We start from the raw sequence: 25407 nt of genomic DNA, 5'->3' as shown, positions 1-25407 counted from the left end.
AACAGAGCCTTTCACTCATGGGCCTGAGAAGGAACCAAACCTGCCCACACCTTGATCTCAGACTTTCAACCTTCAGAACCATGAGGAAATTACTTCTGTGGTTTAAGACACCCAGTCTGTAGTACTTGTTACAGCAGCTCTTACAATCTAATACAGAGGCTAAGCTTAACAGTTATACAGAGCAATGGCTGCAGATCAGAACAAATAAGAGAGTTCTCATAAAGGCATCGTCAACCTGACCTAATGATTGATTAGAAGCAAAAGGAGAAGGAAAGCAAGAGATGCAGGTTGACTTGAGTTATGGGTGTAGAAAATTATAAAAGTGGCCCCACACACATGTAATCACAGCACTTTGGGAGGCCAAGCAGGTGGCTCACCTGAGGTCAGGAGTTCATGACCAGCCTAACATGGTGAAACCCCATCTCTACTAAATACAAAAAAAAATTAGCCAGGCGTGGTAGCTAAAATTTTAGAGACAGGAGAATCGCTTGACCCGGGAGGCGAAGGTTGCAGTGAGCCGAGATCACACCATTGCACACCAGTCCGGGCAACAAGAGCAAAACTCTGTCTCAAAAAAAGAATAAAAAAAAGTGGCCACTAATTCTCTCCCCACTCCCATCCCTTTACCCCTCCTTCAATATGGGCTGGCCTTATAACTCTCTGACCAATGGAATGAAACAGAAGTGATATTTTATGAGCAACAAGCCTAGGCCTCAAGACACCTTGCAAGCTGCTTCTCTCTTACTCTTCTTGATAATCTTCTTGATCAGTACTAGTGAATAAGCCTGGGCAAGCTTGCTGGATAACAGAAACATGGATGCATGACTGTGTTAGCCCCAGTTCCCCAGCCAGCAGCCAGCCGCCAGCCATCTGCCAGATTGATGAGCAATGTCATCAACCACCAGCTAACTGAAGACCTAAGTGAAACCAGCTGAGTCCAGCAGAAGAATCGCCCAGCTGACCTTAGCCCACATTCCTGATCCATATAATTGCACTTATATATGGTTGCTGGTTTGTTTGTTTAATATGTTAAAAAAATAGTGCATGGTTTCTGTTTTAAGCCACACAAAGTTTTGGGGTAGTTTTTGGTACACTGAAAAAGTTAACTGGTATGTGGGATAAATATTGTTGCCTTTTGCCTGGATAAGAAAATGAAAAGCAAAGCAATCTGGATAAGATATTCTGTCTCGGGCCTGATGCAGTGGATTGCACCTGTAATTGCACCCTCCAGCCTGGACAACATGGCAATACCTTGTCTCTACAAAATAAAATTTTTAAATAGCTGAGGGTAGTGGTGCATGCCTATAGCCCCAGCTATTCAGGAGGCTGAGGTGAGAGGATCACTTGAGCCTGAGAGGTTGAGGCTGCAGTGACCCAGGATCTCACACTGCACTTCTGGCTGGGTGACAGAGAGAGACCTTGTCTCAAAAAAAAAAATCTGTCTTTGGCATATCATTTTTGAAATATTTATGAGACTGTCAAGGAGCCAATTGGTTAAATAGTTCCCAGTCTCAGGCGAGAGGTCTTATTTAGATATACAAATCTGAAAGACAGTCATGTGACTGATTTCCATACGTGAGTAGATTGTCACAAAAAAAAGCAAGAATAGAATAAAGGAACAAGAGATCCAAGTTAGGACCCCAAGAACATCAACAGTTAACATCAGGCAAAGCAGGAAAGTCAATTAGGGAGAAGAGGAAACAGGACCAGAAGGTCAAAGGAAATTCTCAACAAAGTCAATGTCATAGTAATATCTAAAAAAAATAGGGCTGATAAGAGTCCCAAACATTTAGGAATTATAAAGTCATTGCCAGAAGAGTTTTAGCAAAGCGCTGAAGGCTGACTCTTACCAGCCATTACTGAAGAGTGAATGGGGCCAGGGGCAGTGGCTCAAAACTGTAATCCCAGTGCTTTGAGAAGCTGAAGCAGGAGGATTACTTGAGGCCAGAAGTTTGAGACCAACTTGGGCAACACAACGAGACCCTGTCTCTACACAAAAATTAAAAATTAGCTGGGCTTTGTGGCTTGTGCCTGTAGCCCCAGACACTCAAGAGGCTGAGATGGGAGAGGATCGCTTGAGTCTTGGAGTTCAAGGCCACAATAGCCATCATTGTGCCACTGCCCTCCAGCCTGGGCAACATAGCAAGGGCATGTCTCTGAAAAAATTTTAAATAAATTTTGTTTACAAAAGTGAATTGAACGGGATGAATTGGAAACAGTGAGTATAACTACTGTGGTTTTGAATGTGTCCCCCAAAGTTCATGTGTTGGAAACTTAATCCCCAAAGCAATAGTGTTGAGAGGTGGGACTTTAAAGAGGTAATTAGGTGATGAAGGCTCTGCTCTCATGAATGCATTAATGTCATTATCTCCAGAGTCAATTAGTTGTTGCAAGACTGAGCTTATCATAAGAGGGAGCTCAGCCTCCTCTTGCTTTCTTGCTCTCATGTGTTCCTGCCCTTCTACCTTCTGCTATGAGATGATGCAACACGAAGGCCCTCACCGTGCCAGCACCATGCTCTTGGACTTACCAGCCTCCAGAACTGTAAGAAATAAATCTGTTTTTTTATAAATTACCCAGTCTGTGGTATTCTGCTATAGCAACACAAAATGAACTAAGATAATTATCTAGCTGAGCTTGGCAGATAGGCTACTTTAGACACTATCTGCCTCTTTGCTAAAGGAATCTGTGAGCTACTGGTGGCAGCCAATGTCACACTCATGCAGACTAATGCCATTAAAAGGTATAGCCCCGGCATTAGCTGGGCCTTTCATGCCATGCAACAAAGGAAAAGAAGAGAGAAATAACCCCAAAAGGGAAGTAAAAGGTTGATGGGGGAATTTTTCAAGATGGGAGAGATTTTGGTACATTTATTTCTAAGTTTATTGAGTCATAAAGCTGTAACTGATGGACTGAAGTCCTGGAGAGGATGGGAAGGGATGATATCCACAGCACAGATGGAAGAAAATCTAGGGGTGGAAAGATAAGAGATTTCCAGATATGAGACAAGAGGTTGAGGGAATTGAGTGATCATGAATCCTAACCTGGAAGGAGGCCCAGTGGTGGGCAGGGTCATTGGAGACAGTGGGAAACATTCAGAGCTGCAGATATGAACAGTGAGTGAGCTTGATATCCCATATAACACTTGCTAAATGACATAGAGGTTGAGGATAATAAAATTATACTGGCATTCTTTGGCATGGCTGGTTTTGTCCAACAGCAGGAAATAGCTTGCGTGCAGAAGCAAACAGGACAGTTGGTTGCACCAACACAAGACTGGGATTTTTGAGGACAGATACAGAAGGGTGAGAAATTAGAGCTTTGAGGTTTTAGCAAGACAGTGGTTAAAATGATATATAGTGGGATCTCTCAGCTGGCTAAAAGGAGTCAGGGGGAAAGCATGCTTAATGAACTTGGAAAAAGAAAGAGTAGGAGAGGAACCATGATCTTGGAAATAAACTGGTAAGAGAGCAAGCAGAGAGTCTATGAGGGTGTAATCAGATATGGTTACACTGGCGTTTAGGGCTCTGGAAGCAGACATTACAGAAGATGAGGCCAGGGTGTGGGCAATGTGCTTGGACTGGCAAAGCACGATGGGGATGAAGTCTTGCAACTCTGAGGCTAAGTCACTGGATATTTCCTCCACAAGCAGATGCTGAAGACCACCCTGATGGTGGCCGTTCAGATAGAAAAGAGGACGTGGGCCAAGGGAATGAACCTTCATGGGACTGAACATTCATAGGACCAGGAGCCATAGCAGTGATACAATAAGACAGCCAGGAAGAAGGATAGAACATGGTATACGGGAATTTCATGGGGAGGTATGGGATCATACAGGTTTGCTGGATGATAGCAAAGAAATGTTTTGGAAGCAACAGTAACCACAGCTCCTTTGAGCCCAGGAAGTGTAGGCAAAGGAATAGTCACTCCCCCTGCCCGCTCCAGAATGCACATTCTTGGGAAAAAATCAGATGTGGGGAAGGGGAGTTCATTATTAATGAACCAGCAGTCCAAAGATGTGTTGAAAAAGTTATGAGAAAGTCAACCAAGAAAGAAAGAGGGGCAAGTGGAGAGAATGAGAATGGCCTTCGCTTAATGTGGGACTTGATGTTTCATCTTGAATAAAAGCTCTATTTTTCACAAATATCTTTAAGATTTCAAGCCTGGGTCCAACTAGATCAACAATAATGATGCAATAGGATGCAGTCAACATTCCTCTTCTCCTGGAATTATCTCAGGAATAATAAGAGCTGCTGTTTAGAGTCCAGGCTTATTCCTTGTTTTGAAGTTAGGTATTTCAGTAAATAGAACAAGGAAGATTTTTCTCTGTAGATCTCAACAGAACATAAGCCAGTAGGCATTTGCAGAGACATTGTACCCTGGAAGGAAAGAAAAAGATGCTCTGATAACCAGAGCTAAACTCTTGATGTAAACCATTTGCTTGGATCCCGTGACCAACATTTGGTTCTAGCAGCCAAAAGAATTTGCAAAAACCAGAGATGAAGGAAAGTCATCAGAGTTGTAAACATGACCTCTTGACTAATATATATGGTTGTTAAAAAGGGTTATTTTGGGGTTTTCAAAGGGACAAAGAAAATACTGGGCTGGGCATAGTGGCTCACACCTGTAATCCCAGCACTTTGGGAGGCCGAGGCAGGCAGATTTCTTGACCTCAGGGGTTTAAGAGCAGCCTGGGGAGCATGGTGAGACCCCGTCTCTACAAAAAAATACAAAAATTAGCCGAGTGTGGTGGCACATGCCTGCAGTCCCAGCTACTTGGGAGGCTGAGGTGGGAGGATGGCTTTAGCCCAGGAGGCAGAGGTTGCAGCGAGCTGAGATCTTGCCACTGTGCTCCATCCTTTGTGACAGAGTGAGATCCTGTCTCGAAAAAAAGAAAAAGAAAATACTGTAATATGAGGATCTATTTTATAATAGCCTCCATCTGGTACCCTTACATGTACCTGTCAGAAGTATAAGTTTGCGCATCTTTTCAAAGAGGCAACTACATTTGTATGCCCTTTAACCCAGTAGTTCTACCATTGGTTATTACCCTAAAGAAACAGTCATAGATATGTACCCAGTTTAGTCATAATTGGTGACAACCTAAATACCCAATGATACAGGATGGTTAAATACACGGTTTTATTAACATACAATGGGATACTACAAGGCCACTTAGAATTACATGGAGGCATATGAAATATTACATGGCAGGTCAGTTGTGATTTATTGGACTAAAATAAGGTTACACAAATATTTACATTTCTGATACCAATTTAAACATGAAATGCATAAGTCTAGAAAAAAGGCTTATGGAAAGATGTAAATCAAAATATCTGTGATTATCTCTAGGTATTTATATTACATATGGTTATGATTTGATTTTTTTCTTTTTTCAAACTTTTCTAAGAAAAAAATCCAAAACAAAAATATATCACATCTATAATAAGAAAAACTAATAATATGCTTTTTTCAGTTTCCTAGGGATATTATTTGCAAAAATTATGCTCGAAAAACCCAAGTTTAAATATTTTTTAATTAAAAGGTAAAATATAAAGGAAGACAATATTCCCTATCTGTGAATATATCCTAATTTCAAGGGGAAACTTCCTTTTAGCAAAAAGGCCTTCTGGGGAGATGCTTAAAGGAATAGTTCTGCCCATCTAAGTTCTGACCCTTTTTTTTTCTTTCTCTTATTTTTTTTTTTTTTTTTTTTTGCTAATCAGCCCCATGGCTATTAGGGGCTGATGTCTTTAAATTCCAAGAATGAGTTAAAGATTATTTTCCTAGCCACATGATTAATAAAGATTTTTTAGTTAACACCTATTTCATTCCCTGTACTGTATTTAATGTTATGGATAGTGTAAACAAAATAAAAAATAAACCTCAAGGTATTTAGAAATCAATTAAGAAAAAACTGGGCCGGGTGCAGTGGTTCATGCCTGTAATCTCAGCACTTTGCAAGGCTGAGGCAGGCAGTAGCTTGAGCTCAGGAGTTCGAGACCAACCTAGAAAACATGGTGAAACCTTGCCTCCACAAAAAAATACAAAAATTAGCCAGGCATGGTGTTTTGCACCTGTAGTCCAAGCTACTCGGGAGGCTGAGGTGGGAGGCTTGCTTGAGCCCCAAGAGATTGAATCTGTAGTTAGACATTGTGCCGCTGAAACCCTGCATGAGTGACAGAGTGCGACCCTGTCTAAAAATAAACAAGAACAAAAAAAAAAAAAACTGCAGCTATTTACTTTAAATATTTTAAGGGCATAAACTAATAACAACACCTAGCATTCAAGCAGTGCTTTTTACGAAGCCTTCTTAAATACCATATAAGCCAAAATAAAAGATGATGTATTTTCCCAAAACTCTCTGGAAAAGAGATATTTGCATATTTTCGAAGGCTCTCGTATTATATAGGATATTCTCTAGTTACTTTATTTAAACAACTAAGGGATGATTGAGAAAGACCCAATAGCTGCAAATGACCTCAGTCAAAGCTTTGGGATGTTTAGAGAGGTCACCCGACAGAATTGGTTACAGAGAATGCAAAGAGCCTTAATAGAGATTTAGTCCTTATTCCTGGGGTAAGGTGCCACAGCTCAAATGTTTAATATCATTGTAAACAAGCACTTTAACACAACCACCTAAGTGAATCTAATGTATATTTATTTAACATCTACTTCATTCTGGGTCTGTATTCAGTGCTCATGGCCTCTCTTTAAGCAGGCAAACTGTTCTTCAACCATAATGATAATGACTAAGAGGACACTTAACGGTTTACAAACACTCCCCAAAACATCATCATACTTCATTATGTTAGCGCAGTAAAAGAATGAATATGGCCAAAATTTGGGGAAAATAAACTAGTATTTATGTTAATACATGTAAACAATGAAGTAACCACTGTTTTTCAGCAGCTTGTTCTCTAGGACTAGTTTAATTGGGAGAAATAATCTTTAAATTCTTTCTAATGCAACTGTTACTATCAGGGTCAAAAAAATCAATTAGCAATAAGTCCTATTTTCTGAAATACCGCTTTGATAAACATGGTACAGATGATTCCATTCCCTTTTACCATTTGTTTGGCTCTTTCATCAAAGCTATGTAACCCTCTTAGTTTGACACCACACGAAGAAAGACCTAAAGTCATTAGCACTGCCTGGGACTCACAGTGTGTCTCGAGTGACTAATTTTAATCCACCAAAAGTATGGTAATCTATTGAAGCACAATAAATCTGAAATAAAACTTCACCTTTGATTTACTAATTGAACTGTTCTTCTGACACTGTCAACAAAACAGATTTTAATTTTTTTTTTTTTTTAGAAACTGGGTCTTACTCTATCATCCAGGCTGGAATGCAATCATAAAATCCTAGCTCACTGCAGCCTAGAACTGCTGGGCTCAGGCCATCTCCCACCTCAGCCTCCCTAGCAGCTGGGACTACAGGTATATGCCATCACACCTAGCTAAATGTTTTTATTTTTTGCAGAGGTGGGTCTTGCTGTGTTGCCCAGGCTGGTCTCGAACTCCTGGCCTCAAGCAATCCCTCCACCTAAGCCTCCCAAGGCTGTGAGCCACCATGAGCCACAGTGGCCTGCCTGGGTCAGATTTAAAATGATGCAAAGATCTTAATTATTTTCAACCAAGTTTGAAACTTTCTTGCTTGTGACAGAGAAACTGGAGAATTTCTTAAGTCAAAACAAGGAGCAGGAAAGACTCTGCCTCCTTTCACCCGTTCTTCTCTCTAGGCACATTATTTTTCTTTCTTGGTACTTCACATGGTTTAAAAGAGATGATGATAGTTACAGGATAGGAAGGGAAAGGTGGGGGGAGACAGAGGAGAGGGTGATGATGATGTTTGGATGGATGAATAGAGCTGTACTATTTTGTGTATATCTATTCATGTATATGCACAAATCATCCATCTATGTCTCTATCGTGCCTCTGTGTGTGTGTGTGTGTGTGTGTGTGTGTGTGTGTGTGTGTTATTACTTTTATCTCTCTCTTACTAAATTAAAGCTCTCTTAGGGGTTAGGGCAAGCACATTGTAGGTGCTCAATAAATTTCATTAAATTTTAAAAATTAAACACAATTTTTTTTAAAAACCCTTGGCAGGTATTACTTCTTTTTACACTTTCCTTCTGCCTCAAATGTCCTGACTCGCGGACCCCATTCTCATCTGCCCAGATTCTCTCCATTTCTTAAAGCCAAGAACAAATGTCGCTGCCTTCTTGAAACCTTCTGTAACTTTTCCAGCCAAAAGTAAACTTCCCCTTCTCCAAATGACCACAGCACTGCTATCTCCTCCTTAAAGCACTAACCATTTTTTCTATCTCCCCTGCATCCAGGTGGGGCTCCACTTGTAAGGCATATCCATGTTGAAGGCAGCATCTTTTCTCTTTTTCTTTCAGTTCTACACATGCAGAGCAGCATGTTTTATGTGTCTTTGATGCTCCTCTGTCTATTCCTCCATCAGTTTATCCATCTGAATGCAGTCTAACAGGATAGCTAAAACATGGGCTCGCAAACCAGACATGCTTCAGGCAAATCCTGGATCGACCGCTTACTTGCTGTGTGACGTTGGCTAAGTTACTTCACCTCTCTGTGCCTCAGTTTCCTCATGGAGTACTAACAACAGTACCTACTTCATAAGATTATTTGATGACTAAATGAGCGAATCTGTGTAAGGCACTTTCAAATGTCTCTGGAATGTTATTGTAAGTGTTCTATAAATGGATTCTATTATGATGGACCCAATATAATTTACTGAGAATCTACTATGTCCCAGGCTGTCTGCTTGACTGTCACATCAGTAGGAACTCCATAAATATTTGAGGAATGACTGGTGAGAGCTAACATTGACTCAGCCCTTTATTAAGTCAGTAACAAAAGTCTTTCAGGTCCAAGGTCTCATTTAATCCTCACAACCATGGCAGGGGATGGATGTCATCTCCTCCACCTTCACCCAGAAGCAAAGTCCCTTCTGCACTTCACAAGCACATACTTAGCAGGTGAAAAGCTCCACAGCGTTCACCTCACAAGCCCGCCAACTTCTGGAGATTTTTTTCCCATTCCCTCCCGCAACTTCTTCGACTTCATACGAAGCATCGTTTTTAGCATCTGTTCAGCCTGACTCCCGTCATTAGATACATTCTTATGTGTTTATAATGCATCACTGATTTGTTTCAGACTAAATCGTGGGATCTAAAAATAAAGTGATGTTGAACATATTTCTCTGCATATTAACTTTAAAGAAATGGATTAATCTTTTAGAAATAATCAAAATTAAATGATCCACTCAGCATGGAGCAGTTACCCAAAATAATAAAATATAGAAACTTCTTCAGACTCCCACTTTTCTTTTTTACTGCTTCTGGATTTGTTAATGTAAGTATATCCTTCATAATTTTTTCATTTGAAAAATTAAGAGGTTTAGCGAGCCTGTGGTAACCCAATCATGTTCTTCCCTGGGGACATTTAAATGGAAGCCGGATTCATTTATTCTCCAAGTCAAATTCTCATTTTCAAAAATGACATTGCAGACTTGACCTCATCATCCTAAGAGATGAAACAAAGAATAATAAATAAAGTGACACGTGTATTGGTATAAAAGTTGTTTTCTGACATTTCAGACATTTATCCAACACATGGGCTCTGTCTGTCCAGTGCAGGCTGGGCAGGATGAGAATCTAGAGGCAAAGAGCATGTGGTTCTTTCCCAAAATCAGCTTCCTCAGTAAAATGGGAGGCAAGACTTAGAAATAAATACGACAGCACAAGACAGAAACTGTTATGGAAAGGAGAGCAATGGGAGTGGGAAAAAGAAGTCAATTCCTGCTGAAAAAAAATATGATCTGCCCATTTGATAGAACATTTAAAATGTTTTCCCCTTCAATATACATGTACACATATCCATTTGGACTGTTTGCTTCTTTTCTTTCTTTGGAACCTGAAAATATTCTCAATCACCAGCCCTTGGATGTTTACCTGTCACCTAGGCTTGGTGACATTGTTTTATTCAATTTGATATTGCCCTATTACTCAGAAAGGGTTATATATGCAAATAAATATACATTCTGGTCACAACATTAAATAATGAGGCAAACTACAGTTTATAAAATGCAGTTGTTCCATGCCACATTTCATTTTAGGAGAGGGAGGCCTACAGCCAACTGTGAACAATTACCAAATTGTCAGTGGAATTCAATAAATGTTGTTTAAAAAAACTAATTATTTGTTACAATAACCAACTACTACTGCCACTTTGTATTTGGAGGTTTGTAAACTACTTCCATTTGAAATGTAATTGATTCCATTTTTATCATTTGTTCAAGTTTATGTGGTTGTTCTCATCCTAAGAGATGATAACATCTATTTTCAGCAAATTATACATTATAATTCCTCATTCAAAAGCTGTAACAGAAAACAAAATGCTAATTTATGCTGTAAATGAAACTACAGAATCATAATCACTCATTGTTAACATTAGGGACTAAACTGCTACTGGAAATAATAAATTGGAGCAGAATGTGTAGGGGTTGTTAGTTAGATTTTTCTTTTTCTTTGCATCTTTTTGCCTTGTTTTGTTTTCTTATTACACAACCAACACACTTTCTAATACTCTTTCAGGCAAGAGATGACATGGATGTCTTGTCTTCTTCCAGATAGAAGCCAGACGTTCATTTGGCTCTTAGCTTTTAGCTGCAGCTCTCTATTTCAAACCTACAGGAAGATGTGCTCACAAAGCAATCACAAGTGCACACTAAAGAGGGGAAGCAGATTAGAACCACACACCTGCTTTTCCACATTCCATTAGGTTTCCACATCTACACTTCCCTTTGCATCAACCACCTCCTCCCCTCCCCCATCCCCGTCCCTCCTCTCCTCCCCAACGTTTCTCCTGTATGAGGACCCCTCTGTAACCTGTAACCTCTTCTGGTCAAGGTGAGCCTCATCCAATGGCAAGTTTCCCTGCTGCTTCAGTGACTATACCGAATAAATGCATAAATGCACATAAACCCAATAACTTTTTTTTTAGAGATGGGGTCAGTAGCTACAATTAAAGGCACACATCATCACACCTGGTTGATTTATTTTTATTGTTCTTTAGAGATGGAAGTCTCCCTATGTTGCTCAGGCTGGTCCCGAACTCCTGGCCTCAAGGAATCCTCCTGCCTCAGCCTCCTGAGTAGTTGGGATTACAAGCACGAAAAAAACGTGCTCTGGAAAAATCAGTAACTTTAAATAAATATAATCAATCCTTATTAACACACACAAAAAGGGTGGGGTGGATCTGTTACCATATTCTAGACAATGCTTTGTTGAAATAACGATCTTCATGTGAAAATATTGTAATATCACCTAATGGAATTTTCTCCTTTTTTCTGTTTTTAAAACATAGAATCCAAAAGAAAGAAACATTTTAATATAATTATTATATCAAAAATGTGAATTTTTCAAAAGAACCAAAACGTCACACTGCCTTCTAGAGTAAATCACTTTTCTGCTGCCCTTTTATTTAATGCCGTCTGCTGTACACATTTACCTCTTCGCTGGCAAAGTGTGATCATTGATTTCCTATGGTCTCTCTGGAAGGAAGTTCTGCTTCCTTGATGATGGATACAAAGGGTAGGTGACCCCATTCTCATTCCAATGCAAGCCCTGCACTTTTACATTTCCGCTAGGGCCACAGGAACGTGAAAGCAGTGAGAAACTCCCTGCCCTCTTCGTAGAGACTGTCTTGCTGTAACTGCTGACATTTAACGTTTTCCCTCCCCTTTCCACAACTGTATTTTGGAAGATCACAAAATAAGGGCTGAACCACTAAAAGGCATTAGTTCATGATAGACATAAATGTTAGGTGCATGATTCGGCACAGAAGATACCTGTTACAACATGGCCGTGATGAGAAAGGTCAATTTCAGCCTAAATCTCAAATGTACCTATACGCAGTTCAAGCGGAAAGTGACATGGATTAGCTTATGAGAGTGTATGCCTCACTATATACATGATAGGGTTTTGATGTCTGAATGATTACAAAATTATTCTATTCATGTATCTCACAATTACATTTTTTCTGTTGAGTATTTTTTTATTGATACTCATGTACATTTGGAATGAGCACCCCACTAAATCATATTTATTCTATTTTAGAAGACCCTGTGTATCTCTCAGGGTAGATCAACCATTCAAACCAAAAACAATGGTAAACTGGGGGGGGGGGGCTAGGGGAGGGACAGCAGGGGGTGGGGAGGTTGGGGAGGGATAACATGGAGAGAAATGCCAGATATAGGTGAGGTGGGGGAGGGATGGAGGCAGCAAACCACCTTGCCATTATGCACCTATGCAACTATCCTGCATGATCTGCACATGTACCCCAGAACCTAAAGTACAATTAAAAAAAAAAAAAAAAAAAAGAATGGTAAATGCAAACATCTAGTCCAAAAAGCATCAGGTCATTATGGTTGATTGTACCATAAGAGACAACTTCACCTCGTTCATCAAAAAGAATTCTATCTGGTTATATAAAGGAAAGTAGGTAAACTTAGGCAAACAAAGGAGATATTCACTATCTCACAAAGCTGGCAAATAAGTGCCACCATTGCCAAACTTGCAAGAAATGTACATGTGGCCACACAGTTTCTTCTAGTTGGAGCAGAAAGTGAGTACAATGGGGAGAAGACGAGGAAGCTGGCACAAGTCGGCGTGGTGGAGTCCAGCTTTCCCTAACTAGCACTGAGACCTTAGGCAAGAACTTCACTCCCTGTGCTTTGCCTTCCTCATCTATCAAACGGGAATCATAATAAAAGTACCTACTTCATATGTTGTTACAGAGATTAAATGAGTCAAATACTTGCAAAGTATATGGAACAACAATTGATAAATGGTAGTTATTGTCGCTGCTCCTTAACTGCCAAGTTTAAGGTTTACATAAATTACAAAGAAAAGCAAACGACAGCACTTTGGGAGGCCAAAGCGGTCAGATCACTTGAGGTCAGGAGTTCAAGACCAGCCTGGACAACTTGGCGAAACCCGTCTCCACTAAAAGTACAAAAATTAGCCAGGTGTGGTGGAGTGTGCCTGTAGCCTCAGCTACTCAGGAGGCTGAGACAGAAGAATAGCTTGCACCCGGGAGGTAGTGGTTGCAATGAGCTGAGATCGCACCACTACACACCAGGGAAAGGAAGGAAGGAAGGAAGGAAGGGAGGGAGGGAGGGAGGGAGGGAGGAAGGAAGGAAGGAAAAGCAAATGACATTTTCAAGCTGATGCATTAAGTAAGCCAGCCTTACTGGAAGACCCACAACAAACTCCTTTCCTCTCCTATATATCTAGGAGAAACTCCAAGTCAGAAAAATTGGAGTTACATAAAAACTGGAGTTCTGTGAGCTGGATTTACAGGTGAATTTCTAAAATTTATTTAAGGTTAAGAAGGTAGACATGCTGAACACTCTTTTGCAGTTCATACTACATCTTCAGGAAAATAAAAACGTTGAAAAGGTATAGAAGCCCAGTTGATATTTTTTGAACTTTGAGGTACTGGCTGTCTAACAACTGTGTAAATGGGGGACATTCCCAAGTCTTGGCTCATCTCCAGGGATGCCAACACTGTCACCATTTTAAGAATTGTGAAATGTCCAGAAAGAAAAAAAAAATACTGAATTCTTTATAGTACTTGGACTGAATGGAAAAAAAAGTGTTCTTCGGTGGGCTGCTTTCTGCTTTGGCTATCCATATTCATGGAGGTAATGCCAAGACAAGAAAAAAATGGGCAGTCAGCACAAGCTTTCGACAGCTTACCCACATCCATTAATGATTCTGCACTGAAACGTCTACCTTGCTGGAGAAGATACAGTGAGTATACAGAATTATGGGTACTGGCTAATTCAAAACCGTCACTGCCTACTCTGAAAGGATAGTGCCCTTATGAGGATGCCATTTTATATTTCTAGTCTGGAACATTTGACGAAGTGGTGGGGACGGGGGGCAGAGAAAGAAAAGTTTAAAAAGCATGGTCGAGACTCGTGGTGATGTCTTTTACATAACCTCAGATTAAGGTACCCAGTAACCAACAAGCTGGTCAATCAGGTGAGTAAAATCAGGTGTCTGACCCAAGCGGTCAGCTAATTGGCTCCATTTTTCACTTTCAGTTGATTGATTCAATATCATACAGACCTGGCCTGCTTCGATTTGGGCTTACATAGTGATAACTAATAAGGTGACCTGGGTCGGAACTGCAAGCAGTAACGACCACTCCACAGTCAGCTTTCTGATAAAGACAGAAAGCCGAAACAACTACAGGAGAGAATCACAGGTTGAAAAGCACAACATCAAAAGATAAACCTCGGTTTTGGAAGCTTGCACTACTGCCATCCCTAGGCGTGAAACTGTAAATTAAAGAATGGTCTGCTGTCTGCTGCACTGAGCCAAATCAGAGACATTTCACAGATACACTTTAATTGGGGGTTTCATTCTAATTGAAGAAATGAATTCCACCTAAGCAGATGCTCCACACACCTCCCCCCCCGCCCCCCGCAGCCGCCGCCACACACACGCTCTTGCTATGGCATGTTTTGCACATTGGCAAGTGGGTGCAAAATATCTGCAACATGGTCCTCTCAGATATAGGATGGAATTTCCCAGTTTTTAAATGGTAACAGATGTAGTTTAGGCTCTAATACACATTGGGCTGTCTCCAAAAGAACCACCCCTCCCTCCCCAGCTTCAAGAATAAAATGTCACAGAATAAGTAAAAACCTGGTCAGCGATAATTTGTGGTTGGGTTTTTGTTGTTTGTGTTTTTGTTTTTCAGTAATGAATAAATGCTCTCCTTTCTAATCTTTAGGTCTATATATCAAGAACCTCCATCTTCATTATGATTTTTTTTACTTGTTTGTTTATAACAAGAGGTGTCATAATCATGTTTCTTGTGAAAATGAAAGTAATGAAAATGCCTTGTGATTCCAGGAAAAGAGCTTCTTAGGGAGACATGCCTGCCTGCTATTGATGTTGCAAAAAGGCTCCTTTTACATGGTACTAGATGTTGAGAGCACATCATATTGATCTAGAAATAAAAAGCTTGATTTTTTTTTTAGTACAGTCAACCCTTACCCTCATAAGCACTTTATAACACTAGGAAAATGATTTTATTTTTAATTGAGGTAGAGTAAACAAATTATATTTGAAGAACACTTCTATTTTTAGGAAACGGAAGCTATGTAAGCATTTTGGCAGGAATCTGGGTAAAATTATGAATAAGTCTCACTCTTGCAAATTTGGCCCAGGCCTTCCTACAGCACCTCTGCCCGAGTCCAAGATGAGATTTAAGTATTGCCTTTGTTGCATCCTTTTTCTTCTTAGGAACTGTTAGGAGCAGTTTTCTCAATCATGTGTCCATGCTCAAACGCTGAAAATGCAAACTGGAGATCACTAAGGCCCCTTATGCACATGTATTCTTCATTCCTGAAAATGGAGATTGTGGCAGTGCTGGAAACCGCAAATCCTGCTAAGATTCACTGCCCCGGCTGCATTTACCACCAGAGATTAACGCTTCGGTAGCATCTGACGCACCTTCCCCTAATGATGTACATCTCTCATTTGTTTCTGTACTTTATCTTAAAGTTCATACCGCACCACTGGAAGAAGAAATCAATACTTCAAATAATCTCCTTTCCCCACCATACAATTTCACTGCACTAAGAGTAGCACAGTACCCAATACCAGCCCGAGAGCCAATCATTCTCCATAGAGCAGAGCCAGCTGCTTTATCAGAAATTCTTTCGATTTTCTTAGCAACATGAGTCTCCTCTTCTAGAAGAAAGATGTTGCCTCTTGGGGAAACGCTTTTCCACCTCAAGTTAAACTAACTTTACCCGAAGAAGCCGGCAGTTTTCCTCTTTTAAAACACCCTCCTCCCCAAATGGTTCTCTCTTTCCTTTACTCCGAACCTACCCCCACCCTGTCCCTCTCTCCCACCTCCTCTGGTTTCCAAGGAGTTTGCACGTGATTGCCTGTCTTGCCAAATCCAGCCGCAGTCCTTTGCTTTTAAACGTTCTCAAACGACTTGTTTCTATTTCATTAAAGATGCTGCGAAACCTCCCACGTCTGCAAAGCTGTATCACTGCCCACTTGGCCCCAAGTCTCCTTCCTCGCTTTCTTTGGAGGAATACAAAGTGTCTGAGTTTCACGGCCCCGGGGTGCAGGTCGGAGGCACGCGCCTGGAAACTTAGCCTAACGCATCTGACTTCAGGAGTGGGGGGCGCGGCGCTGCCGAGGACGCCGAATGCCGGCCGGGCTTGTGCCTGGTGTGTGGTTCAAGCCTTTCGTACCCGCCTCGGTCCTCAAAGGCGAGCTGGGCTTGGTTTCTGACTCATCGACAGCCACACACACACACACACACACACACACACACACACGCAGGCACGCGGACGCCCGCTCCTGGAGAGCAGGAGTTTGCGGATCTGGAGGGGTCTCTGGCTCTCGGCAATCCCGGGCGGGCGCGGGGAGGCGTGGAGAGCACCCAGGGCCCGCCAGGCGGGGCGGGATAGCCAGAAGAAAGCCACCGGCACCGGCCACGGGCAGCCGGGCACCCTCCGGGTCCCGATTGTGCTTCTCCAGGCCCCCAACTCCAGCGCCAGCCCGACCACCTCGGCAGCTCCAGCAAGTTTCTACTCGCAGCGAGGCCTCGTGTCTCTCGGCTGCCTTGCCGCGAACCCTCACTCCGCGCGCCTGGGCTGCCCTCCCGCCCCGCGCGAACGCCCGGCGTACTTCCCGGGGGCGGTCCAGACGCCCCCACCCGCGGCGGCGGCCCGGCGGTCTGGCCGGAGCTCGCCGCCGCCTCCCACTGCTGCTGCCGCGGCGGCGGGAGCCTCTCCAAGGCTCCCCGGCAGCCCTTATGTATTATTCACTCGGATGGCCGCGGTGCTTTCTGGAGAGCCCACGCCGGAGAGAGAGGTCTTCACCTGGCAGCTAGTAGTTTGGCGATTTGTTTCTTGGAAACTTGGGGTGATGCGGGGGCGGCGAAGCACATTTTTCGGTTATTTGCTTTCGGGGTTTGGCTTCTCTGCCCGGAGCTCGCCGGAACGCGCTGCGCCCCGGGCCCGGGAGGGAATGCGCCAGCGCCGGCGAGCGCGGCGGGCAGCCGGGCAAGCGGCCGAGGCTGGCCGGCGGGCTCCGGAGGAGAGGCACTGGGGAACCGAGCTCTTTTCCTCGACACCCCCCACTCCTAGCGGGCCAGCTCCCCCCGCGGCGCGCGCTCCGTGAGGCCCGGGAATCCCCGGCGCCCTGGACCGCCCATCGAGTTGCTAATGCCTTTCACCATTGCTCCTCCACCGCACCTCTGGCCCCAACTTTCCCCAGCCCAGATACGCGAGCGCGCGCACACACATAGACACACACCCGCGTGCGCACACTCACACGCACACACATGCCTCCCCTCCCTCGACCCCAGCTCTACTTCCCCGTGTAGTTTGGAGATGACAGATGCCTGTAGACTTTCACCAAACAAGCGGTGGGGGCAGCAGACTACAACAGTTATTTAATTAAAAGGCATTTTTCCTCTATTTCTCGCTTCAGCTCCCAGAATAGCTTTTTCACCCCTAGACTCTGAGCGCATGCCTGTCTCTCCAGGTTACCAGTGGCCCGCTGACACCCATCTCCTTCCACGCCCCCCTTCCGGCGTCTACCCCGAGCTTCCCTGGGCCCCACGAGTCACACCGACACGCACACCTATAGGCCGGCGGCGGGGAGCGTCTAGGGCACGATGCAGCCGGACTGCATTGCACAGTCATCAAAGTTAAGTGTGTGTGTTTGTGGGGTGCCTGTGCGCCCCGGGGGAGGCGCGGGGTCAGAAGGAGCGGAGCCTCCACTCTGCACCCCCCTCCCCGGCCACCTCCGCGGGTCAGGGGACGCCTCTACTTGAGATTGCAGCCATTTTAGGGAAAGAGGCGGCTCGGGCCCCGAGGGGAGTGGAGGGGGGACACAGCACGTTGCGGGGGGCTCGCGGTTCTGCAGCCCCTCGGCGCAACTGGAAGGCGGGCAGGCGCCAGGCGCACAGGGGCGCGGCGCCCGCGGCGACTTGGGGAAGGTTGCGCTCGAGTTCCCTGGTTCTGCCTGGAGTTGTTCGGGGTAACGCGCCGGTTCCTGCCTCTTTCTCGGGTTCCCGCTGGGCTGGGAGGTGGTGGGGGAAGGTGTCGATGGCAGATTGGGCACGGGAGGAACGCGACAGACCCTGGAGACTGGAAAGCTAGCGATGGGGGAAGGGGGGTACCTCCTCTCGCCGGTTGGCGCTGACCCAGACAGTGCGACCCACTTGGCCCCCCATCCTCCCCACCCCCTCCCAAGCCTCTGCCTCCCCACCGAGTGCCAAGTGAGCGCGCGGCAGGGGGCAAGGGGCGCGACGCCTCCCGGCACCGAGCCACCCCTTACCTGGTTGGAAGGGGTTTCCCAGGAGGAGCCGTAGTTGTAAAAGAAGGAAGAGAAGAGGGTGTCTTCCGACAGCCCGCAGCCCGCCATGCTCTGGATGCAAATAAAATGAGGAAAGAAAAAAAAGCACACACACACAAAAGCAACCCAAAATTTTCAAAATCAAATTAAACCAATAAGCCAAGAAGAAATTCTCTCGAAAATAAAGAAAAGGAGGGGGAAGGGAATGGCAAAGGGAACGGAAACTCTCGGCGGTGCTCCCTCTCCGGGAGAGGAGGGATGCTCGGGCTGCCGCCGCCGCCGCCACCGCCACCGCCGCCGCCGCCGCCGCTGCCGCCTTCTCAAGACGGTACCTAGAGAGGTTCGTCCTGACTTGGGCAGCCGCCGCCGCCGCCTGTGCCGGCTGCGTGTGTGCGCGCGTGTGTGTGCGTGTGCGTGTGTGCGGGGTGTGCGCGCAGAGCTAGAGACCGCAGGGGAAGCGAGAGGGCGAGATAATGAGCGAGCCGGGATGGAGGCGCAGAGGCAGCGCGAGCGGGCGGGCGGGCGTGTGCGCGCGGGGGTGCGTGCGTGTGTGTGTGTGTGTGTGTGTGTGTGTGGTGTGCGCGCGCGCGCGAGCGCGCGCGTGTGGCTGGGTGTGCGTCTGTTTGGGGAGCTCACCGGAGAGCCGGGGCCGTCACGTGGGCGCGCTGACTCCGCCGGCTGCCGGGGACAGCCTGTACTACAGCCCCGGCCACTAAATCAGCCCGCGCCGCCAGACCTTTGCAGCCCGCCGCCGGCCCGCGCCTTCTCCGACCTCCTCGCCATCCCCGCCCGGCCGTGCGTGCCCCGGGACGGCAGGGGGCGCGGGTGAGGCCGCGGGCAGGTGGGTGGATGGGTCCCTGAAACCAGGAAGCGGAGAGAAAGACACTCTAGGAAAAACACAGCTTCCCCGGACCGCTACGTCCCGCACCCTCCTGGCAAGCCTTCCTTCCACCCTATTTGAAGATTTTTTTTTTTTTTAATTCCTAAAATCGCTTTTTCCATGCAGAGACCCCCCCCTCTTCCAGCCACGGGAAAACCATTTTCACATAGTTGCTGTGTCTCGCTTTTCTTTCGCGGTGCCTCCAGCCCCCCGCGCGCGTGTCCACGCAGGCACAGATACACCAGTGCCTGCCTCCTCCCATCCCAAATGCAAACCCACTTCCTTTTGCCGGTTGCTGTAGTTAAGCTAAGTCAATGCTACATCAAACTAGGCTAGGCTGAGAGGACTGGAAAGTGGATTTAGGGGACAATACTGCCCCAGCAGGAAGAAAGGCTCTAGTTTGGCGTTCTGTTGATTTAACAGTTTAAAACGGAAAACGATTTTGTACCTTCTGCACTAAAACTCAGGCCCCTTGAGTCACAATTATTTAACAGGGAGCTATTCTCTGAAGTCCATTATATGATATAAAAATGTAAACGAATATAAGGTCGTCTCTCTCTCTCCCCACAAGATGGTATTTTAGAACCAAATCTTTCAGTCTTAATAATTGGGTGGCTGAAAGGTTTTTTTTTTTTTCCTTCAAAAAGACATTCTTTACCTGCTTCTCCCTATTCTTTATATAGATATTTATAGAAAGTAAAACTCAAATAAAAACCAGCATATCTATGTAAGATGCTCTTAGAAGTATTTGAATCTTTGCAGGAAGACTTGAAACAACCTCTGATAGGCAGTTTATATTGTTTTCTTTCTGAATCCCGTTCCCAAATGCTGCCTATTTTTATTCAAACCAATTGTGTTTTTCCAAGAGTTCACACTTCCACTTGTAAATTCCCCACTGGAGCTCGAAATCCTCTGTGAAATAAACATTTCCACAGCAACCCAGTGATGTCAGAAACATCGGCTAGTGATTTCAGAGGGGAAATAAAATGGGAGCGAAGAATGGCTCTAGAAAGACAGTTCCTTCATCCTTGAGAATAGCATGCCTCCTAGCAGAAATTCAGAAAACATTTCTGGCTAAATACCTGTTTTCTTTTTCTGAGATTGACTTATTTTTCAAAGGCATGTCAAGTGATCTTTAAAAATAAATAGGTCACCATCCTCTTTTCTGGATTGGTGAAGAACAGTATTTCAAATCAGTGGTGCCTAACCACACTGGCCATTATAGATTTTTGTAAGAGGGGGGAAAGAGTTTTTTCTAAAAATTGATATTGGAGAGAACATTGAGGGATGAGATTCAGTGTACTAACTTCAGGCCCAAATAATGCTGACTGATCTGCCTTCAAACTTAGAATAGATTTTTTTAAGTATTAGGCCCACGAAAGTCCTATTCAGTTATCAAAATTGGTGCTGATCTCACCAATATGAAATAAAGGGGCATCTCCATTGTTCCTTCTATTGTTTCCTGTGTCTCCTGGCTGAGAATAGAAGGGAGGAATTCTTTATACTGCCCCTATTTTTTTTTCTTGAGACGGAGTTTCGCTGTTGTTACCCAGACTGGAGTGCAATGACACGATCTCGGCTCACCACAACCTCCGCCTCCTGGGTTAAAGCAATTCTCCTGCCTCAGCCTCCCGAGTAGCTGGGACTACAGGCACGCACCACCATGCCCAGCTAATTTTTGTATTTTTAGTAGAGACGGGGTTTCACTTTGTTGACCAGGATGGTCTCGATCTCTTGACCTCATGATCCACCTGCCTCGGCCTCCCAAAGTGCTGGGATTATAGGCATGAGCCACCGCGCCCGGCCATACTGCCCCTATTTCAATCCCCCCGCAGTCCCACCCCTATAAACATTAAATGTAAACAAACTGGAAAATATAAAATTAGGCCCAATGCCTGGGGTATCTTACGTGTCCCGTCTAAATAAGTTTCTTTAGAAAACATTTATACAGAGCATGATCGAAATATACACTTTGTAAATTGCTTTTCATGTATACATTAGCCCAAGTTAACATTCTGTTCCTGCAGGCACTCACCGATTCCCTGACTTTAGCTCAGGTCCCACATTCTCACCAATAGAAGTTTATTCTATCTGTGTTATCCCCTCCCCTCTTTGTTGAATAAATGGATTCATATCCTAAAACGATTTGGAAGGAATCAGGACATTTTTCTCCATTCACAGATGTGTAAATAGGCTCAGAGATGCTAAGTAACCTAGCCCAGGTCCCCCAGCTACCAAGTGATAGAAATTAAACCTAAACTTTGTGATCCCACCTACCTCTTTCTTCCAGATCTAACTGAGCCCATTGTAGGCCTGCTCTTGTATGAATATTTCACCCTGCTACGTACCAGATGGAGTAAGTGATTGCAACCCTCTACCCCCAATTGAAGGTAAGTGTACATTTATAACGTGTTAATTTAAAAATTGATTGCGTGTGCATTTGCTCATCTGCTGTCCACAAGAGCCCTGAATGGCAGCAATTATTATTTTTTTATAGACAAGGAAACTGAGGCTTAAGGAAAGACCCTCCTCCCCAACTCACACTCCTACCTACAGCTAGTAAGTGGCAGAGCTGGGTCTTGAACCAAAGACTTCTGGCTCATGCCTTCTCTTTCTCTGAACAAATATACAGGAAAACAGATACATGGATCCAACTAGCAGGTCCGGGGCCTACAGAGGCATCCAGAGATAGAAAGGCAGGAACAGGTTCAAAAGAACCTCCTCTGGGCTCAAACAGGGGAACACTGTATAAATGAAGTCTCACCTCCAGCCCTAAACATTTGTTTCCCCTCAAGTCTCCAGCTCTTTCTTTTTTAAACAGGAAAGGCCCAAAGATAGTCACCTGAGTAGTTTTCTGATAAAATGCCTCCTTCCCTGCTCACCCCTCTGCCTGGCAGCTCTGCCACCCCAAAAGAATTCTGCCTTCCTCAATAGATTTGCTCACCTGGCATCTGCACAGTAACATGGAGGTTTGTTTGCTAGTTCCCAGCAACATAAAAACAAACTGCCACCCCACCCCCTACCCTCACCGGGGGCCCAGAACAGATGGAGACAGCCCCCTTGGGAAGCAGAGGGAGCCGCAGGATCATTGAAAAGAGATCACTCCAGCCACCTTGCCAACTCCTGGCTGTGCGGTATTCAGAAGTCTGAAGATGGAAGCCCAAAGCAGAAAGCTTTTCATTTCCAGATCCGTTGTGGCTGATTCTCTCAAGACAAACCAAACTTTCTTTTGCACGCATTCCCCTATCATATTGCCAGGCAAGTCATGATTTGTCACGTTGAAAATACAGGATTTGTTGAACTGATAGCATCCTATTAGTGAGAAATCCATCTTTATTCATAAATACTTTCCCCCAAGAAATAAGTTTTGCATTCATCTCATATTGGAAATTGGTTAATAGTCAGATGATGTGGGGTGTTTTCCTTGTTTATAAATGAGGTGCATTAGCACTCTCGTGCCACTAGGGTATCATTTAGCGAATGGCTGCTCTGTTCTGCAGATGCAAGAGGCCAAATTCTTGTAGATGTGAATAAAAAATGATCATTTTGGCTAAAACTGCAGATGGGAAGCAGATGCAATGTACAGAGGAAGTCGATTTCATTCCATCTCTTTCCTTTAATAAAATAAAGTCTCTTAATTTGTCTTATTTAAAAAAGCATTCTGAATACAAACGCCTGAGTTAACTTGAGGCAAAGTGAAAACCAGTTATCATCCCTGCCTTCACGAAGTCTACAGTCTCATCATGTGTTTGGTCTATCAGGATTTGGGGTTGCCACTATTTCTTTGAAACTGTAAAAGTTTACATTTCATCAAAATCATAATTACCCTGGGGAAAGTTTGAAATTAAGAAGTTGTGAGACACAGAAATGTCAGGAGGGGAAAAGGAACGTATAACAGAAGAGGAAGTTATCTTTTGTGGAAAACACGGGATGCCAAGGTCAGGGAGGAGGGTGCAACAGTTAATGCAAAAAGAAACTGAGGCAGAGCCTGGCACGGTGGCTCATGCCTGTAAACCCAGCACATTGGGAGGCCGAGGCAGGTGGACCACTTGAGGTCAGGAGTTTGAGACCAGGCTCGCCAACATGGTGAAACCTTGTCTCTACCAAAAATACAAATATTAGCCATGTGTGTTGGCGCCCCGTCTCTACTAAAAATACAAAAATTAGCTGTGTGCAGTGGCGCATACTTGTAATCCCAACTACCTAGGAGGGTAAGAAGGGAGGATTGCTTGAGCTCAGAAGGCAGAGGTTGCAGTGAGCTGAGATCGTGCCACTGCACTCCAGCCTGAGTGACAGAGTGAGACTCTGTCTCAAAAAAAAAAAAAAAGATCAAGAAAAGAAACTAAGAAGTGGACCTCAAAACAGCTACAGCAGTAATAGTAACAAATACTTAGCGAATGTTTTAAACGTGCCAGACATGATATATAGTATGTGACCATCTCTTTTGCTTTGGGCTTCCTTGAGAAAGGATTGGAGTGCAAGTTTTTTATTTGGGGGGTGACCCTAGGAAACACAGGTAAGGAAGTAGGAGAAGTGAGAGAAAGAAGTGGAGGAGACTGTAAGAAGCGCCACTGAGGGTAACAGGAGTTTAGTTCTGCTTGGGACCCTGTGGGAGGCAGTGCAGAGTGCACACTCTAGACGGACCCTCCTGGAGGTTTAAGGGCTGGGGTATTTGTTGATCGTCCAGCTCCTCAGTGGAAGGCCAGATGTTGGTCACTCCTAGCCACATCCCACCTGTGGCCAGCAAGGACAAAGTGGGCTCTAGCAGCCAGAGCAAGTCCTCAGGCAAAGGGGTGCTGCTGCTGATGGAATCTGGGAAATTCGTGGACATGGTCATGCGTGGAGACGGTCAGGGCTGTGCGGATTGAGATGGGACCAACAGCATCTGCGACACAAACATTAACTCATTTAATTTTACAAAAACCTTATGAAGTGGGAACGATTACATTTCCAGTTTCTCCCAGGAGATCACAGTCTAAACAAGTGAGGATTGGCATCTGCTGTTTTTACCCAGCTAGTGTTGGTTCCCTCTTCTGGGAACAGCACCCTGCTCTTCCTTTGAGAAGCATCCCCTTCTCCGTCTCAGTGATCTGACCTCACTCTCTCACTCCAGGGATGTGCAGGGGACCCTACCTGACTGGTGAGACCTCTGCGTCAGATTTTCACTGGAGCCATAGAGAGGTGTGCGCTCTCTGCTGTGAGAGCGAGGCTGGGAGAATGTGTAAGGCTGGCACTCTTCCAGGCCATTTGACTCCCACCAGAATGAACCCAGCTGCTTAAGAATGAAGCCAGCTCAGAAGGAAAGAGTGCATGAGAGGAAGCACTGCACATTCCTGACTTAGATCCTTTGAGCAACTGGATCCAGCCTAACCTGAAGCAAGACACCTCCCTGGACTTTGAGTATGTAAGCCAATAAACTTTTCCTCATTATAAGCCAGTTTGAGCCTGATTTATGGAAGTTAAGCATCTTGGCCAAGATAACATATCTAATGAATGTGGAGTAATATTCAGATCCATACAACCCTAATTCCATATGGTTCTTAACTCTAGCATGGCACTTAGCATCTACGGCAGGACAGAGCTCAGAGCCACATCCCTTTCACTGCCTGGCCCTCACTGGGAGTCTCTTCCATTCCAGAAGCAGCTGCCAATTTGTTTAAGAGGGTAATCGATCAGAGTACATCTCAGGTTTTTTTGTGGGTTTTGTGTTGTTTTGTTTGACTCTTATAGAGGCAAATATCTCAGCTTTATTTGAATTGTTTGTTGCATCCAATCATTAAAACCATGTTCATGTCTTGATCACTTGGTGAAAGGCTAAAGTGGAAGTGAGAAAGTGTAAAAAGAATACGGAATTAAGGCCAGACACAGTGGCTCATGCCTATAATCTCGGCTCTTTGGAATGCCAAGGCAGGCAAATCACTTGAGGTCAGGAGTTCAAGACCAGCTTGGTCAGCATGGTGAAACCCCATCTCTACTAAAAATATCAAAAATAATTGGCCAAGCATTGCGGCTGCCACCTGTAATCCCAGCTACTCAGGAGGTTGAGGCAGGAGAATCACTTGAACCTGGGAGGCAGAGGTTGCAGTGAGCT

General features: G+C 44.6%; 1 protein-coding gene across 3 annotated transcripts in view; it reads right to left on the bottom strand.

Moving 5' to 3' along the window:
* The window catches only part of PPARGC1A (PPARG coactivator 1 alpha), a 684253-nt gene extending 665440 nt beyond the window's left edge, over window positions 1–18813 (bottom strand). For all 3 annotated transcript variants that reach the window (XM_035293952.3, XM_017970644.4, XM_017970643.4), the window contains exon 1: window positions 18419–18813. The gene's annotated coding sequence lies outside the window, so the exon portion shown is untranslated. The remainder of the gene's footprint in view (window positions 1–18418) is intronic.
* Window positions 18814–25407: the final 6594 nt, after the last annotated feature.

The sequence above is a fragment of the Callithrix jacchus genome, chromosome 3 (genome assembly GCF_049354715.1).
Source record: "Callithrix jacchus isolate 240 chromosome 3, calJac240_pri, whole genome shotgun sequence".
Classification (NCBI taxonomy): Eukaryota; Metazoa; Chordata; class Mammalia; order Primates; family Cebidae; genus Callithrix; species Callithrix jacchus.
This window is presented reverse-complemented; position numbering and strand designations above follow the sequence as displayed.